The sequence below is a fragment of the Lemur catta genome, chromosome 1, assembly GCF_020740605.2.
Source record: "Lemur catta isolate mLemCat1 chromosome 1, mLemCat1.pri, whole genome shotgun sequence".
Taxonomy (NCBI): domain Eukaryota; kingdom Metazoa; phylum Chordata; class Mammalia; order Primates; family Lemuridae; genus Lemur; species Lemur catta.
The window spans coordinates 36,939,018-36,953,858 of NC_059128.1; the positions used below are offsets into that span (position 1 = coordinate 36,939,018).

General features: G+C 34.9%; 1 protein-coding gene across 5 annotated transcripts in view; it reads right to left on the reverse strand.

The window, feature by feature from the left end:
- The window catches only part of PPM1A (protein phosphatase, Mg2+/Mn2+ dependent 1A), a 42,685-nt gene that overhangs the window by 12,267 nt on the left and 15,577 nt on the right, over window positions 1–14,841 (reverse strand). For 2 of the 5 annotated variants that reach the window (XM_045566226.1, XM_045566216.1), the window contains one exon: window positions 3,436–3,488. The exons of 2 other annotated variants lie outside the window; for them this stretch is intronic. The gene's annotated coding sequence lies outside the window, so the exon portion shown is untranslated. Of the gene's footprint in view, window positions 1–1,769; window positions 1,850–3,435; window positions 3,489–14,841 lie in introns of those variants that run through there. One more of the 5 variants, XM_045566235.1, reaches the window with a different exon arrangement.

Genomic DNA, 14,841 nt, shown 5'->3' on the forward strand with positions numbered 1-14,841 from the left:
AAGCATTACCTCATTTAATCTCCTCAACAACCCTCTGAGGTGAGTAATAATATCATCTCTAATTTATAGATGAAGAACCTTAGCCAAGGTTAAAGAACTTGGCTAAAATCACTCAACTAATAAGCTTAAAGCAATCAGGATTCTAATTCAAGTCTGCCTGTCTCTAAAGCATCATTAACCACTAAGGCAATGGGTTCCAACCATAGCTGTGCGACAGAATCTACGGGCCTTTGAAAAATAAATATTTCCAAATCAGAATTCCCAAGGTAGGGCTGAAACCTAGGCATCTGTGTATTTAAAATTTTTCACATGTGATTCTGAGGCACAGCAAGGTTGCAAACCACTGGAAAAGATTATACAGAATAGTAAGGTGGAAGATGAGGAGGGGAAAGAGATAGTCAGATAAGGGCCAAAGAGAAAGAATCAACTCAAAATGTGATCAAGACCAGAATCCTAGGTTGCAAGACCACTATCCTAGGCTAGAAATAACAAGGAGAAGTTGTACATGAGAAAAGAGTTCACTGCCTTGAGAAAGAAAAAAAAAAAGGTATCAGTGAAACTCAAAAACATAAACATATTTAATAGACAAACCAACAAAAGAGAGCAGCAATGACAAACTTTCCTCTGCTAAGAATTTACCAATAGCATAAAGTACTAAAGAACAGAAGTTATGAAGTTACAACAACCTTGATTTAAATTCTGGCTCTACTACTTAGTAATGGTGTGACTAATTAACCTTTCTGAATCTCTCCATCTGTATAATAAGGAGGTACTAATCTTACAGGGTTCTTATGAGGATTAAATGAAATAATATACACAATGCACTTAGTATAGTGTCTAGCACATTGTTAACACTCAATATGACAGATATTTTTTATTTTTATTTTTATTTTTTTTTGAGACAGAGTCTCACTTTGTTGCCCAGGCTAGAGTGAGTGCCGTGGCATCAGCCTAGCTCACAGCAATCTCAAACTCCTGGACTTAAGCGATCCTACTGCCTCAGCCTCCCGAGTAGCTGGGACTACAAGCATGCGCCACCATGCCCGGCTAATTTTTTCTATATATATTTTTAGTTGTCCAGATAATTTTTATTTCTATTTTTAGTAGAGACGGGGTCTCGCTCAGGCTGGTCTCGAACTCCTGACCTAGAGCGATCCACCCGCCTCAGCCTCCCAGAGGGCTAGGATTACAGGCGTGAGCCACCGCACCCAGCCGACAGATATTATTAAATAATTATTACACTATTCTTTTCTACCAGAGGGAGTAGTCAGTCATCATAATGTTTCCTCCTTGTCACCAGCTTTGACTACCCTTAAATTAAAAACTTCTACATGATATAGTTTAAAACACACTTTAAACACCTCATTAGTAAATAGGGGAAAGCAAATTTAAAACAAAATGCCATTTCTCATCCATCTGGCAATATCAAGAATTGGTAAGAATGTGGGGAGACAGGAACCCCTATACTGCTGACGGGAGTATAAATTGGTTCAACTACTTTGAAATGTAATAGGCAATAGCCAGTGAAGTTCAAGATGTACATAAGTAACTCCTCAGTAATTCCACTTCTGATTATATACCCTAGAGCAATGTTTTACAAATGGTAGATATGGGTGATGAAATCAATTTAGTGGGTTGTGTGTGACCTGTATTTGGAAAGGATAAAATAGGGTGCATCCCAGGTAGAAAAGGTAAGTAAATACTGTTTCTTGAGGTTTTTGTTCCAGATGTATATGTGTGCTTACTAAGCTGAGGTATATACTTCTTACTGTGGTCACAGTCAAAAGCTTGAGCTAGGCGCAATGGTGCACGCCTGTAATCCTGGCTGCTCAGGTAGCTGAGGTGGGAGGATTGCTTGAGCCCAGGAGTTCGAGATCAACTTGGGCAACACAGAGAGATCTCCTGTCAAAAAACAAAACAAAACAGAAACCAAAAGAACAAAAAGCTGGAAACATGCTGCCTTAAATGAATTGTCCCATCTGCCCAAGGTGACATGTTTAATGATCTTTTTGGAGAACTGTAATAGTAAACATGGGAAACAAACTAACTGCTGATTAGAAGGTAGAATGGATAAACAACAGAATACTATTTAGGTTTAATTATATCAACACAGATACTTTCTCAAAAACAACAATAAAAGGCAATATGCTGAATAATGCAGCAAAACAATTGTATTACTAATATATACATATTTGGTAAAAATGTAAAAACAAGGTTAGGCAGAATATATACAAACTTCAGACAGAACAGTAGTTGTAAGCTCCATGAGAGCAGAGACTTTTTTTTTTTTTATTTACTGGTGTCTCCCCAGCACTTGGAATAGAGCCTAAAACATAACAAATTCACTATTATTTGTTGAATGACAAGTTTCTCTCTGGGAATAAAAAGAGAGAAGGGAATGGCTTCAGGGAAGGGTCCAAAAAGGGGATTCAGCTGTATCTGCAACTGGTATTTCCTGGACTTTGAAGCAGTAACAGGGATTTTAAGAACATAATCTCTGCTTTACCTTTTTTAGTTTTTCTTTGGTTCATCTAAGGTAAACTGAACTCCCTTCAAAAGTTACTTGTACTAAGAAGTCAAAACAAAACCAAACAAAATCCATACCAGGAGCCAAAGAAAAGTAAACTAAGAAAAATTTTTTAAAAGCACATAGGATTCTCTTAAAACTTCACTAAGATTTACCTCTAGATTAGACAGATTAGGAGCATGGCTTTTTCTCTCATTCTTCTCTATAGCCCACATCCTCAGCTCTGAACAACCACGTGAGATAACAGGCAGGTACAGGCTTCATAACAACATCTAACATTTATGGAGGGATTACTACTAGCCAAGCACTGTTCTGAAGTTTCATATATGTGTTAACTTCTTTAATCTTCATACTAATCTTAAAAAATAAGTACTTCCATTATCCCTGTTTTACTGATGAAGAAACTGAGCCACAATAAGGTTAAGCCATCTGCTGAACCTCCTCATCTGTATAATGGGCATATTAATACTTACCTCTGAATGTTGCTGCAAGGTTTAAATGAGATTATGGCTGCTTTGTAGCCATACAGAGCCTGGCAAAAATGAGGTACTCAGCAAATGGACACTATTTATCATTACTATGTTCCTACATACACTGCCACATCTAGATTCTGATCTCAACTAGCAGGGAGGCCTTTTATAAACAAGTCCAGTAGTTACTTTTCCAGATATGCATATGAAACTAACAAATAAATAATTCTTTGAAGATAGAGTATACTTTCTAAAAACAAATCTCAGGCTTTTGAAAAATATATAGTATACTGGAATGTAAAATGGTAACAAAACAAGTCAACCATCTGATAAAATTTTAGGTCTAGTTCCACAGCAACTATAAAAATACAGTTAAAATCAAATTAATTTTGTGGCTGGACTTTTACATAGCAAAAATAGGCAATTCAGAAATCTTACCTCCTTGGGTTCTGAGTGATTTGCAGAGTCCTGGTGAAGCAGCCAACTATAAGCTACATAAATACAGCAGCTGGTTATGTAAATATAATACCAAAAAGTATTTACTTATTATAAATACTATGTTTACATAGTCATCTTCCGTAAGTGGACTACTAAAAACTCTTTTATTTAGTCAAATGATTAAATTGACATATATCTATAAATAGTAAATCCCAAGAGGATTCAATTTGTCCTTGAAAGTTCAAGTTAGTTCTGAGAGAAATTTTAGTTCTCATCTAGAGTCTTAAATCTACTCCTGAGTATATGCTGAATCTCATCACAACACTGGTATTATCAGTTAATCTCAACTTTTCAAAATAAAATACTATGACAATCATTAAGACTGAATTCATCTTTGAAATAATCAGAAAATTTGGTGAACATTTTGTCTTTTAGAATCAAACTAATCCCTAAACTGAAAAATTCTAAGGCTGGACCAGGAAGTCATTCACTAATGTTCAGCCGTTGCCTTTTATTAAACAAAGCTGATCTCACAGCAGAGCTCTGAACCTTGTCATTTGATTTAAGCCACTAAGAATTATACTGAATAATAATTTTAAAAGCTCTATTTTATTAAGATCCTTAAGCAATATATTAGCCCCAAATAAATAAGAATTATTCAACAAACAATTTGGGCAGAGTACTTAAGAAATTGAATAATAAAACTCTACCAGGTATTTTTCTGTTTACCTGTGGACACAGTCTAATATACTCCTCCAGGCTCCATAATCAGAGGAAAAAATAGATACACGTAAACCATGTGGAGAAAACTGTATTCTCTTAGCAAATGATACCAGAACTATTCTTAGGGCAATCCCCAAATTTTTCTGAAAAGCACTACTTTGATAAGATGCTTAAGGTAAGGGGTGGTAAGGCTCAAAAGATCATACTGTTTAACAAAATGTCACTGCTAAACAGGCATTCCAAGAAGGGTGGATACTGTTAACTAGAGGTCCTTAGTTTGATGAGTACGAAGATGGGTTTGGTTTTAAAAATTTGGGAGGAAAATCTGGAGTAGACTTGCATAAGAGACGAGAATTCTAAAGACTGAAGGGAAATCCAGAGAGAAAAAATATATAGCAAGAGAGACTAGAAGTTCCTTGGGGAAAGTAGGAACCAAAGGAATACTAGCTAATGGATAGGCAGTAGTGTGTAACATGGCAATATTCAAGTTATTTGCAGTGGAATGTAAACCCTCTATTACTACCAAATCACTATATTCTCCACTGCTCACTAATGCTTATATATTTTCTAAATATTCTCCACTGCTCACTAATGCTTATATGTGAATGGACTTTGTCCTCAAAGACAAGGACAAATGGTCTTCTGGAATATACAGTTATTGAATGATAGAATATTAAACAATATATTACATAGCTGGAGTTCAGTGAAGAAACACAGAAACACATACTCTTCTAGTCAAATCTCTGTAAAGGATAATTTAGGCTATATTAAAATACTTTTAAATTCCCAAATTGTGACACAGTAATTAAAAAATTGTATTTTGTAATTCAAGGCAGTCATCTCAAGGTTATCTATGGTAATGACAAATAAGCACCTTAACAAAACTACAGTAAATCTTGGGGGAAAAAAGGCTAATTTTGGGGTCATTTTTCTCCCATTTGGAGTCTGAAATTTCTCACTGATCATTGCTTTAAAAAATGATTACACATATTTATATTTAAAAATTTGACTTTGGTAACTTGTGTAATTAATTAGAGCCAAAATGTAGAAACAATCTGTCTAAACCTACTTTACAAATGACAAGGCTCAGAGAAATAAAATAATTTGCCCAAGGTTACAAAGATAGTTCAGCCGTTTCTGGACTTGCACTTCAATTCTTCTACACATGCTATCCGATATACTTGTAAATGAAGTAATAAAAATCTAAATATGTAGGTTTTTAAAAGATAACATAGAAGATAGGGAAGATTGTCACAGAACAAAGCTGAGACTTCCTTCAGTGCCATATTTTTCTCTGCCTACAAATCTATATAATTTCTTCTCTGAATCTCTAAATTGCCAAAGATAAATGACCTAAAAAAAGAGAAGGGAAAAAAGCAAGAAAAGAAAAAAATCTAAACTTACTGAAAGAAAACAACAGTGAACTAATTATAAATTCTAGCAAAGCCAATTTCAGGTACTTGGACTAGATAAAATATAAAGATGAGCACAGTAAAATAAAATGACTTTTAAAAAAATTCAGAACTTAAAACAAGGGAGACTCAGTATTCATCAGCTCAAAATTAGAAACTACCCATCAAGATAGGAGATGACGCTGAAAGAATAAAACTGCAGACTGTCAATTGAAAAAAAAAAAGAGGTACTCTGAAAATAGGTTCATGGAAATGAAAAACAATTACTGAACTAAAAATTGCAATAGAGATAATGAATAGCAGATTGGATACCACAGGAAAAACAAATAAATCAATAAATGAGTGGATCACATCAAAGAATTCTTTTAGAAACCTATCCTCACACCTCTCTGTTACAATAGAGGACTCCATGTCCTCTCCCTAATGATAAATCCCTCTACTAGAGCTTGAGCACCAATGCCTCAAAGGAATCTTAAATGAATTACATGTTTTTTCAGGAACCTTACACTATTACTCTCTTTCCTCCTTTGTTATCAACCTCTCTCTTTCAATTGCAATGTGATTTTTAAAGACACTCAAGTGTCACCCATGTCCATCCATTAAAAATAAGTCTTCATGTACCTCATTCCCCTCTAATTTACTCACCTGCCTCTCTTCTCTTTATAGTTAAACTTCTTGAAAAAAGTGTTGATACTTCAAAATATAGTCTGGCCATTCCACCAAATCAAGTTCTTCCATGTCACTTAATCCAATGGACACTTTTAGCCCTCATCTGACTGTTCCCAGTGGCATTCAACACAACACTCCCTCCTGAAACACTCTTTCCATTGGCTTTTCAAGATGCTACACACTCCCAGCTTTCCTCCTATCCCTAACTTTTCCATCATTGTCTCCTTTGCAGGCTCATCCTCATCTCCCAAGCCATTAAATACTGGCGTAAACCTCAAGGTTTACATCTAGGCCCTCTTCTACTCCATGCTGCCTTCCTAGGCACTCTTTCACATATCTGCTGTTTTTACCAGTGATTGGCACCATCATCCACCAAAGTGAATAGAAACCAAGGACATCTTTGACACCTCTCTCTACCTCATCTCCCATCAGTCCACCATCAAATCCTATGGATTATTTATTTTCTAAATATTCTCAAATCTGTTCACTGTTTTCTATCACACCCCAGTCTCTTAGCTACCATCATTCTCACTGCAGAATACCAGCTTATTTTTTCTCTTCACATGCATGCTGGCATCCCTAATTCATTCTCAAACTGCAGCCTAATTAAACCTTTCAAAATACAAATTTCAGGCTGGGCGCCCGGTGGCTCATACCTGTAATCCTAATACTCTGGGAGGCTGAGACAGGCGGATTGTTTGAGCTCACGAGTTCGAGTCCAGCCAGAGCAAGACCCCGTCTCTACTAAAAATAGAAAGAAATTATATGGACAAATAAAAATATATATAGAAAAAATTAGCTGGGCATGGTGGCACACGCCTATAGGCCCAGCTACTCAGGAGGCTGAGGCAGGAGGATTGCTTGAGCCCAGGAGTTTGAGGTTGCTGTGAGCTAGGCTGATGCCATGGAACTCTAGCCCAGGCAACTGAGTGAGACTCTGTCTCAAAAAAAAGAAAAAACAAATACAAATTTCACTATATCACTTCTGTACTGAAAGTTTTTCAATGGCTTTCCACTGTTTTGGAAGATAAAGAACTACTTAATATAGCTTACATGAAGGCCCTAAGTGGTCCGACCCTTACCTACCTTCTCCAGTCTCACGTCACTTCATACTGTCTCTGCCCCCACCCCACTCTCTACTCCAACTATAAAAGGCTTCCTTACAGTACTTAGTACTCACCATGCTTCCTTCCTCTACCTAAACAGCTATTCCCTCATCTCTTAGTCAACTGCTATTCATTCTTCAGATCTCAATTCAACCATCAGTTCTTCAGGAGAAACTTCTTTGAATTCCCTAAATTCCCCTATCACAGAACATATAGTAGGCCATCAACAGATATGCTGAATAAATGAACTCAAAGAAAAATCAGATGAAAATAAAAATCCAATAACAGAGTAAATACACATACAAAAATAAGACTTTCTGAAGGAGAAAACAGAGAAGCTATAATTAAAGAAATAAGAGAAGAAAGCTTTCCTCAATTGAAGTCTTTTCAAACTTGAAAAGATCACTGGATTAACTGCTAAATACCCACTCCTAGTTACCCACAACCATAGATATTCAAGGAAAAGAGAAAATACTAAAATGTAAGATTCTAAACAGAAAACATGAGTACTCAAAGAGCATCAAATTGGTATCAGCCATCTCAACTGCAAAACTGAATCCTAAAAGACAGAGAATAACCCAAGTTCTAAGAGTAAAGGTTCACAAACCTAGAATTACATAACCACTCAAACTATTATTTATATGTGGGTGTATACTGGGATGGAGAGGTAGAAGAGGGTACAATACATTTTAAGACACACAAGAACACAAAGAATATACCATACCCACTTTTTATTAAAAAAATTTTTTTCAAGAAAAAATTCCAACTAAGCAAACATTCACTCACTATATTTTAAAACAAAGTTCATCTTTCTATGACTTTTCATTAGTTTAACCCTGTAATAACGTTACAGGAAAAGTCAGAAGTAACCTGAATTCTTAAAAATAACATATCCAGAAAATCAAAATCCCAAATGTAAAATAAAAAAAAAACTTTAAAAATTGCCCAATTATCCAATTTAATACTACGGAGACACTCCTTTCATGTCATCCAACACATCAACATCAAAACACATATGAACCATCAAAAAATGGAACCACCTGTTATAAGAGTAAAGTTAAAAAGTTACAGGTCTATTAAGACCTTTAGCTTGTCTAACTTAATCCATTAGCTTAATGTCTAACTTCCCTCATCAGTAAATAAGCAACTTGGATTACTTGCCAATTACTTTGTTCTGAGAAATGTATAAGTTGTAAAAGTTAAGTGAGAAGACTAAAATTCTAGGAATACCTAGGTAAACATTAGTAAATTAATACTTTAGAGGTTAGTCTAAAACCATGCTGATGAATTCCAATTAAAAAAAATCTTATTCTCAATACCAAGATGAAGATTTTAAGAGACATACAAGATTATTTTACTATAGAAAGATCAACTTGTAAGAAATGAAAAAAGAAAAAAGCAGCTACAAACTAGGCCTGCAAACTGATAACCAGAATTTGACCTTGACATATGTTGTTAGCCTCTCTCCCCAGAACAACATGCATTCATTCTCTGGAGTCCCTACCACTCCTTATTAACCACATTCAGCCCATTTCATCCACTTTTCCACCGTGGCATCTGAGTTTGCATGATTTGGTAAAGAGGACAATATCTCTGATCCTAACAAACAGCACAGACTCTGTGAGACTTTAATCTGATTTCTGACTAATATGGCTGCCTCACCACAAAGGAGCAAAACAAAATGATACCTATAGTAATCTGAATAAATGGCTCCTGAAACTATCAGGTCCTAATCCTATACATGTTAACTTATTTTGAAAAAAAGTCTTTGCAGATGTGACTGAGAATCTTGACACAGAGAGAGAATCCTGGATTATTCAGAGGCCTTTAACTGCAATCACATATCTTCAGAAGAGCAAAGCAGAGGAAGATTTGATACATGCAGAGAAGGTGATGTGAAAACAGAGCAGAGAGAGATTTAAAGATGCAGGCCTTGAATAATGCAGTGATGTGACTAGAAGGCAAGTGATGTGGCTGACACCCACCAGAAGGTGGAAAACACAAGGAACAAATTAATGTGTCCCTTAAAGCCTTTGGAGTGAGCACATTCCTGCTGACACCCTGATTGCAGCCCAGTCAAACTGATTTTGGACTTGCGGCCTCCAAAACTGTAAGAGAATAAATCTGTATTGTTTTAAGCCACCAAGATGGTGCTAATTTGTTACAACAGCTATGGAAACTAATACAACATCCAACAGTAAATCCATCTATTGGGGGAAAAAAATCTGCGAAGTTAGTGAAGACAGAAATCTGTGGTATTTTTAACAAGCATTAAGAGAAAAATCAATGGAGACAAAGTTTCTTACCAGTAACAGACTAATAGGACCAGCTTCCTATCACTTCTCTTAAAAAACTGGGTATCATAACTAAAATGATAATTCTGCATAATTCAGCTCGTTAAGTTTAAATTCCAAAGGAAAGATATGAATGGTACCCAGGTATCCTGAGACGAAAGGAGTATCCAGCCACGCAATTTTGGGGCAAACAACAGAGAAAATATAAAATATATTTAAATATAAAACAGAAACAAAATTTACGGAACCCATATCAAAATTCTAAAATAAAAAATCATAATTTTTAAAAAGTACTCAAGAACATGATTTCACTGAAAGATTTAACCTAGAAAACAGAAGAAAACAAAATAACTTACATATGAGAAACTAAAAAAACCTGATTTGTGAAATAAGAGATGAAAAATAAGAAACTAGAATATAATAAGTATTAACAGAGCTAAGAAAATGAATTTAAGAGATAAAAAAGTTATTATAATATTTTAAATGGCATGAGAAGCAATAACAAGGAGGGAAGACCCTATAGCAAAAAATCTGCAAGGGTAAAAACTGAAATAAGAGAAAAACCATCCAGTAGGCAAATAAGTATAAAAAAACAAAAATGAGTAGATTGGAGAAAAAGTACAAAACCAACGCAGATCCAATAGTCTAATTAGTACGTTGTGAAAAGAAAACTAAATAATGGAAGAGAAATTAAATTTCTAAGAAAGAAATTAATCCTAAACTGAAAGACTGAACTTTATGGTTGAAAGGGTTTATCAGTACTAGATAAATTTAGTAGAAAATAACTAACACCGGCAGGGCACGGTGGCTCACGCCTGTAATCCTAGCCCTCTGGGAGGCCGAGGTGGGTGGGTCGCTTGAGGTCAGGAGTTCGAGACCAGCCTGAGTGAAACCCCGTCTCTACTAAAAAAATAGAAATAAATTATCTGGACAAATAAAAATATATATAGAAAAAATTAGCCGGGCATTGGTGGCACATGCTTGTAGTCCCAGCTACTCGGGAGGCTGAGGCAGTAGGATCGCTTTAGCCCAGGAGTTTGAGGTTGCTGTGAGCTAGGCTGATGCCACGGCACTCACTCTAGCCAGGGCAACAAAGTGAGACTCTGTCTCAAAAAAAAAAAAAAAAAAAAGAAAACAACTAACATCAAAGCATAATTTTAAGACTATGAATTTCAAGAATACAATTCAGACAAAATAAACATGCCAAATAATAAATAAAAATAGGAATAAATTAGGTTGGCCTCAGACTTCTTTGCAACATAAGATGACAGGCAATGAAGTAATGCCTATAAATGCTGAGGGTAAGAGGTACATTCCAAGAATTCTGTACTCAGCAAAGTTGTCATTTATTTGTGAAAACAACAGAAAGACATTATCAAATATGTCAGCACTAAAGAAGTGTTATTATCCATGTTCCATTTCTGAAAAATCTATTTAAAGATACAGATCCATGCAACCAAGAAATTAGTCAAAATCAAGAAACTCTGGCCAGTCACAGTGGCTCATGCCTGTAATCCCAGCACTTTGGAAAGCCAAGGCAGGAGGATCCCTTGAGGACAGGAGTTTGAGACCAGCCTGGGAAACATAGCAAGACCCCATCTCTGCAAAAAATTTAAAAAATGAAGCAGGCATGATGGTGCACACCTGTACTCCCAGCTACTTTAGGAGGCTGAGCCAGGAGGATCACTTGAGTTCAAGACTTCAGTGAGCTATGATCACACCACTGCACTCCAGCCTGGGCAACAGAGTGAGACCTTGTCTCTTAAAAACAAAACAAATTCAAAAAACAAAAACACCAAGAAACTAAAAAATGAAGATGTCAAAATAAAAGTGCTCTGGGGTAGGCAAAAATTACTAGGCAAATGTAACCAAAGAGAAATAAAGGATTACAATTTTAATTTCAGATAAAGGAAATTACAAGGACTAAAGCAATAAACGGAACAAGAGCCATTTTTTAGTTGGTGAAAGATATAGTCCAAACTTATAATTGAACTCTTATGAATTTTTACGTGCCAAATATTTTCATGCCAGATAATTCATAGCAGAACTACCAAAAATACTATACATTGAAATCTGGACTATCTATTCTGTCCAAACACACTTAAAAAGAAAATGAAATGACACGGATCACATTATCTAATGTTAGTAACAGTAGACACTGATAATGAAAGCAAGAAGAAAACCTCAAACATCTGCAAATTGCTTTAAAAAGCATGCTCCTAAGCCATTTTGCATTGAGATTGTGTATTTCTACAGTTATACAATATTTAGAAACAATGAGAAAAATCTCCTACCAAACTCTATGAGAAGTTCAAACCTTATTCAAGAAAATTCAGTTAAAAAAAAAAATCAGTATACTAAACATTTGACTCAAAAAGAGAAAAAAATAACCACACACACAAAATATAAGGGAAGTTGAAGGAATAAATTATGAAACATTATGGCAAAACATGTTACATGAGAGAAAAATTAAAATAGGTAAGCCACTAGTTGAGCTAACTGAAAAGAATTATTTAAAATTAAAAACTAAACAGGTTATACTCACCTCTTACAGAGAAATTTAGTTTTAAAAAATAAATCACACTACAATTCTCTTCTAATAAATTTGAAAATATGGATGAAAATGACAGTTCTTAGAAGACAAATTACCTTTTTTTTTTTTTTTAATCAGGACATGCTAGAATAAAGACCAGTTACTCTGGAACAAGATGATAAAGTTATCAAAAAAAACTGTCCCTCAAAAAACTCCAGCACTCATGAAAAACAAAAACCAAAAGGCTAAAAGACCATTCCGGGTTAAAGGAAATGAAAGAAATATAACAACAAACTGTAATGCATGACTGGACTGGCTTAGAAGGAGTAAAGAGTGAAGGAGTAGGGTTGGGAGGATTACTATAAAAGGACATTATTGGGACAATTGATAAACTCTGACTATTGGTTTATTGGTTGTATATTAGATAACAGTATTGCATGAATGTAAAATTTCCTAAATTTGATAACTGCTATGGTTATGAGAGACTATTCTAGTCCTTGTTCTTTAGGGATACACATTTAAACATTTAAGGGTAAAGGGTCATGATGTCCATTTAGTTTAGCAAAACTACAAACAACAAAATGTGTATGTGGGCACCAAGACAATATGCAGATACACAAGTACGCACAGAGGGAAAAAAGAAAGTTTAGAAAAGAAATGTGGCAAAATGTTAATAATTGGTCATTAAAATAAATATGGAAGTTCACTGTACTATTTTTACAAATTTTCTTAAAGTTTGGATTGTTTACAAAATAAAGCTATTAAAAGTGTATCAAACAAGATAATTTCAAAATCAATATCTTCGAAGCCCTAAAGGAACATATAACTCCCAAATCACCTAAACTATGTGAACTATGTAAAAAGCTTTCCACCAACCATAATCCTTATATAAAATTTGACAAAGAGAGGACTAAAAATAAAACTATAGTCCAAACATATTCATTAATACAGATGCAAAAGCTATAAGTAAAATACATATTACAAATCACCAAACGGGGTTCATTTTAGGAACGTAACTATAAGCCAACATTATGTAGCTTAAAAGTTCAAAAAAAACTCTACCATAGGATCTTCTATCATATGCTAAAAGGGATTTGATATAATTCATTTCTTAAAATGATAATACATATTTCAAGCCAAATAGGAAGCACAGTGATTAGTACAATTCCCAGGAAAGAAACAATAACAAGGACATCAAGTCTTATCCCTGTAACTTAGCAATGTCTAGAAATAGTAGTCAATGCAGTAAGACAAGACAAAAAGAGGCATAAAATTATAAGAGATTAAACTATTATTTGTAGGCTAATGATTACGTGATGGCAAACTCAAAACTTCAAATATTAGGGAAAAAAATTCATAAGGTTATCTGACTATAGAAAAATCATATGAAAAACCATTAACAATAATCCCTTAGAAAATCAATGGAAAACAGTAATAAAAATATAACTAAATTAAATAATTAACAAGAAATATTCAGGACATTTAAGAGGGCTTTGGAATAAAAGATACTCCTTGGATAGGAAGATTCAATGTTGTAATGATGGTTATCCTCCTTTTATTAATCTATGAATTCAATATAATCACAACTGGACCTTTGTGTTCCCAGACCTTGATGAAATGATTCCAAAATACATAAAAACAAATAAATGTGTGTGAGTAGCCAAAACATTCTTTAAAACATGATAGCTTATAATATCTGATATTAAAACTTAATTTCAAATTGTGGTATTTAAGAGGCAGCATTGATATACGAATAATTAATCAGTGGAAAAGAACTCTCCCAGAGAGTTCTGGGAAGAGAGATTCAATAAATAGCGTTAGAACAGCTAGCAGCTAGCCTATTCCACTCCTGCCCTCCAGTGGTGTTGGTTAAATCCCTACCTTACACCTTAAAATAAATACCAGGAGATTAAAGATTTAAGTTTAAAGTACTAATAATGAAACCATACTAGTATATCTAGGCAAATATTTCTATAATCTTATGTTAGGGAAGGATCTTTCTAAGGATGACAATAATGGCACAAACGAAAAGACTGACTCCAGAGGAATAAAACTTCTACATTATAAAACAAAGTTCATAAACCTGAAAGGCAAACATCTTTTAAGTATTTGCAATATATATGATAAAAGTTAACATTCCTACAATACATACGGACTCTTACAAGACAATAAAAGTGAACACTTTAAAGGAAAAGAAATGGGCAATGAATATGAACAGGCAATTCAATGAATAAAAGAATATAAGTGGCTAATATATGGAGCAATGACCAACCTCACTAGCCATTAAACACAAATTTAGTTTTTACATATCACTTTTTCAAAGATTTAGAATTTATGGGCGACTTCTTGGGCCCCTCTCTCGGGACCCGTGAACCTCGCCTGGGCCCCTCTCTTGGGACCTGTTAAAAAAAAAAAAAAAAGAATTTATGGCCTGGCACGGTGGCTCACACCTGTAATCCTAGCACTCTGGGAGGCCGAGGCGAGAGGATCACTCAAGGTTGGGAGTTCAACACCAGCCCCGAGCAACAGCGAGACCCCGTCTCTACTAAAAATAGAAAAAAATTAGCCAAACAACTAAAAATATATATAGAAAAAATTAGCCGGGCATGGTGGCACATGCCTGTAGTCCCAGCTACTTGGGAGGCTGAGGCAGAAGGATTGCTTAAGCC